The sequence below is a fragment of the Cimex lectularius genome, unplaced genomic scaffold (genome assembly GCF_000648675.2).
Source record: "Cimex lectularius strain Harlan isolate CLEC.00 unplaced genomic scaffold, Clec_2.1 scaffold301, whole genome shotgun sequence".
Classification (NCBI taxonomy): Eukaryota; Metazoa; Arthropoda; class Insecta; order Hemiptera; family Cimicidae; genus Cimex; species Cimex lectularius.
The window spans coordinates 389704-394216 of record NW_019392845.1 but is presented as its reverse complement, the minus strand read 5'-3'; positions in this window follow the sequence as shown (position 1 = coordinate 394216).

The window sequence follows — 4513 nt, the reverse complement described above, 5'->3', positions numbered from 1 at the left end:
GCTTAAATCACGACTGCTTAACAGGGATTAAAGGGAGGAGAGGCGTGAGAAAAGAGGCGGAGTCAAAACCCAATATATATCCGGTTGAAACCAACCAAATGTTCTGCGCCCATCTTTGCTCCTCCTTCTCTCCGAACCCCGACGATCGCAAAAACAATCCGATTTATAAAGGGAAAGCGTTTTTACGGCTTATATAATTAGAAGGCCATGAATCGCTTCGATAATTTGATTGGTCGTAATAAATTAAAATGAACGTAAATCTATTCTAAAAAGTGTGGCTTAAGGTCGCATAATTGTAATGTACGTATTCGGTTGACGACTGGTTCAAATACATGGGGTGTTTTAATTACAACTAATTTCATCTCTTAAATCTCCCAAAATACTACTATAATTAATCATGAATACTAAACACTAACTACAACAAACAAATACAATTCACTAGTTTTCGTGGTCCGCTTGACCAATTAATTCCTTTCAGTTAATTAATGCTTTTAGTTGAGATAAAAAGTCAGTGTCACGAGCGGGATTCGAACCCACGACCTTCGGTTAGATATACCGCTACTCTACCACTTGAGCTATAGTGACTTCGATCCACTCGGACACTAACTTCCCATTTCAACCCCACATTTTGAAAAATGGCAAAAAGAAGAGAAAACTCATAAGGTGTGGTTGAGATGGGAAGTTAGTGCCCGAGTAGATCAAGGTCACGATAGCTCAAGTGGTAGAGTAGCGGCGTATCTAGTCGAAGGTCGTGGGTTCGAATCCCGTTCGTGACACTTACTTTTTTATCTCAACTAAAAACCTTAATTAATTGAAAAGCAAATATAATGTTGATAAAGAATAAGTGACAAGTACTGAGCAAAGGAGTTACTCAATAATGACACACCAATATAGGTAAACCTAAGTTAAACAATTGTCAGCACTACTCAAGCTAAGATCACTTGGACGTTTAGTCGGCATTGTGAAATATAGAAAAGTGTGGTAGAGGAATTGGTATACTAAGAGAATGGTAGCTCGGTTTAATGGCGTGGGAAACATAAGGGATGTTGAGATCATGGCCGAAGAGTACGATTGGACATATAGAAAAGAGCGTTTGTGCAGAATGTTTCAGATGAAAGGATTCGGTTCGATAGCAGTTGGAAACTTTGGCTGAGATTTTAATTCTTAAAAGCATATGGCAAATGATGTTGAGTACTGAGAGAATTAAAGACACACCGAGAAATAGAAGATTGAGAGACAGACAACTATAGAGATGGTTAATCAGGGGGTCAGTCAGATGGTCAATCAATTAGGGATGTTAAGATCATACTTCTACAGGATCATTTCTGTAGAAGATCTTCACAAAATCCGGCTATAGAGATAGATAGAGAAAGACCAAAGAAACAGAGAGAAAAACAAAGAAAAAACGAACGAGTGTGTGCGAAAGGAGAGAGATAACATTGAGAAAGTGACACACAACAGACAGAAAATGGCAGATAGAGAAACAGAGATAGCGGAAAAAAGGTTTGGTAAATAATAAAAACAATCTGGTGTAGTGTGAATGAATTTTGGTGTATGCACGTAATTTATTAGGAGGGCTATTCCCAGTTATCCCGTAGAATATCGAGTACTCTGAGGTATACTCGATAGTTGTGAGATTTTCGAGTGACCTGTGTTATTGCTCTTATGATTTCAGCTGCCCTCGCTAATTAATCTGTAGCAGCTCTAACCTTAACCTCTCTCTAACCCCTTAACCTCTTTTCTAACCTTAAAGTCTCTATCAGGGCTAACCCAAATTACTCCAAGGAATACTTTGGGGTCGTGTGAATGCTAACACCGGGCTATCGTGTTTTATTTAGTGAGGCTTGGGAAATAATAACTCATAATAATCTGGTGGATGGATTTTGGTGTATGCGAGTAATTTATTAGTAGGACTATTTCAAATTACCTCGATGAATAACGGGCCTGGGGTAGTGTGAATGACTGTGAATTTAATTTATCAGTTTATTCTCTTATTAAATCCATTAGAGTTCGTGGTCCGATTGACCAAATATTCGAATTTTCTCTCCTTTTTACCATTTTTCAAATGTCGTGTAATCTATTCGATTCATGGCGGTCGTGACACTGACTTTTTTTATCTCAACCAATACCTTACATAAAGATTAATTAATTGAAAAAAGTTATTTGGTCAATCGGACCACGAACTCTAAGAAAAATAAAGTATATCTTCACTAAAGCTCTCTGTGGCCATTTCATTTGTCGCCGAGAATCGAATAGATTACTCGACATTTGAAAATTCGAAAGGTGGCGCTGAGATGGGAAGTTAGTGTCCGAGTGGATCGAAGTCACGATAGATCAAGTGGTAGAGCAGCGGCTCTATCTAGCCGAAGGTCGTGAGTTCGAATCCCGCTGACTTTTTTTTATCCCAACCAATACCTTACATAAAAATTAATTAATTGAAAAAAGTTATTTATTAGCGTGAATTGAGGGAATATTCCTAATTACCCCGATGAATGTCGATAACACTGGGGTAATGTGAATGACTGAGTGTATGTAATTTATTAGCAGGGATGTGGGACATATCCCCAATTACCCCGAGGAATATCGAGTTACCTGATGCAGAGTGTACGAATTTTGGAGTAAGCGTAATTTATTAGCAGGGCTATCCGATATCGCACACCCACAACAAAAGTGTGTCGAAAAATTATAAAAACCGGATTATTTAGTTTTTTTTTAAACTATTCGTGTGTGAGTCTACAGGAAAAATGACACAACTGTAGGTGGACTCTTAGCTGCTAGGCAGCACTAGGTGTCTTTTGAACTGGCGGGAACGTACTGTCACCATTCACGAAAAATGTCATATCTTAGTTCTGTGCCGAGCTTTAAAGCATCGGTGTATGAAATATCTGTAAAAATGACTTTTACATCACGTGGACAAACATTCTAAATTTGTTAACAACTAACAAAAAGGAAACTGCCATCAATAATGGTAATGAAGTCAGTTTTCAAATTCAATTACTTTGGGGCAAAGTGTTATGGGCATTGGATCTTCTCGTTGCACTTTGATAACAGGCAATAGGAAGAAAAGTACGACCTATAATGATAATAGTTCTGGGTTTTCAGAATTTTCTTACAAATCGGGGAAGCATGAATGCTCAGCTTCAAAGTTGCAGGACAAAAAGTTACAGAAAATCAAAATATTGTAAATACTGAATTACCACAATTATATTTTATGCGAAAAAAAGATTGCATGTTCTTAGTTGAATCTAACCTTCTAAGCATTCCTAGTTCTTATGCTGCGTTTTTCTCTTCATTGTAAGACCAAAGTAGAACTATTTTTAGAATTATTTTAGTTTTCAATGTTAAAGTATCGACCATTTTTCTACTCATGAACACGATAGATCAAGGTATGGTCTTGAAGAAAAAAGCAAATTCAGTCGTTACTTTCAAGCTGTCGACCTATTTAAAGATCACCATAAGAAAAACATATATGTATTATTAATTTAACAATTGTTTTTCATAACGTGAAATTAATATAGGCCTTGATGATGACCTTAAAATAGGCTGAAAGATTGGCAGTAACAATCCTGATTTATTTTAGTTTTATTTCTTTTATTGTAATAACATTCTAAATTATATATATATATATTTTTTTTAACAATGTTGTCATTTAATTACTTAAATTCACTAATTTCGTGGTCCGATTGACCAATTAATATATTACAATTTATTAAGGTTTTTTGTTTATAAAGTTTGGGTAAAAAAGTCAATGGCACGAGCGGGATTCGAACCCACGATCTTCGGCTTGATACGCCGCTGCTCTCCCACTTGAGCTATCGTGACCTCGATCCACTCGGACACTAACTTCCCACCTCAACCACACCTTATGAGTTTTCTCTTCTTTTTGCCATTTTTCAAGTTATCATTTAACTTTCACATTATTTTATAGCTTCAATGATGTTTTTAATAATTATTCAGAAATCGTGAGATGCGGTCTGGTGTGATGTAGGTTTCAGAAAAACATTTTCTTTATCATGCCAACGTTTCAATCTTTATTGAGATCATCTTCGGGGCTCAAAGTGTTTGTCTTCTGTGTAATTGTGCCATTCTTGCGTATCGTGTTGAGAGTGCCGTGTCGTGTGATGTTTTTAATATTTAATTACATTATTTTTAATAATCAATAAAATCTTTATTTTAATATTTTTTTGTATTTTAAATAGTTAATTAGTCCTGACTCCATGAGGATAGCACATTTGGGCCAAAAATAATCTCAGTAAATCTTACTACATGGATATTATATGCTCGTTTGCTAGGTTGTATGTTGTCTGTTACAATCACAAAAAAATTAATACCCATACAGTCATTCATTGACCTCTATTATCGTTAGAGCAAACAACGTAAATTACTGAGAGCCAATAAATGCAAGAAAAGTGTCACAACACAAAAAGGGGTAGTTTTTTAGGGGTACTGCAGCTGGATTTTTAAAGTTTTAATGTTTTTGTTTTCGCTTAAGTCTTGGAGAAAGGAAAGACAA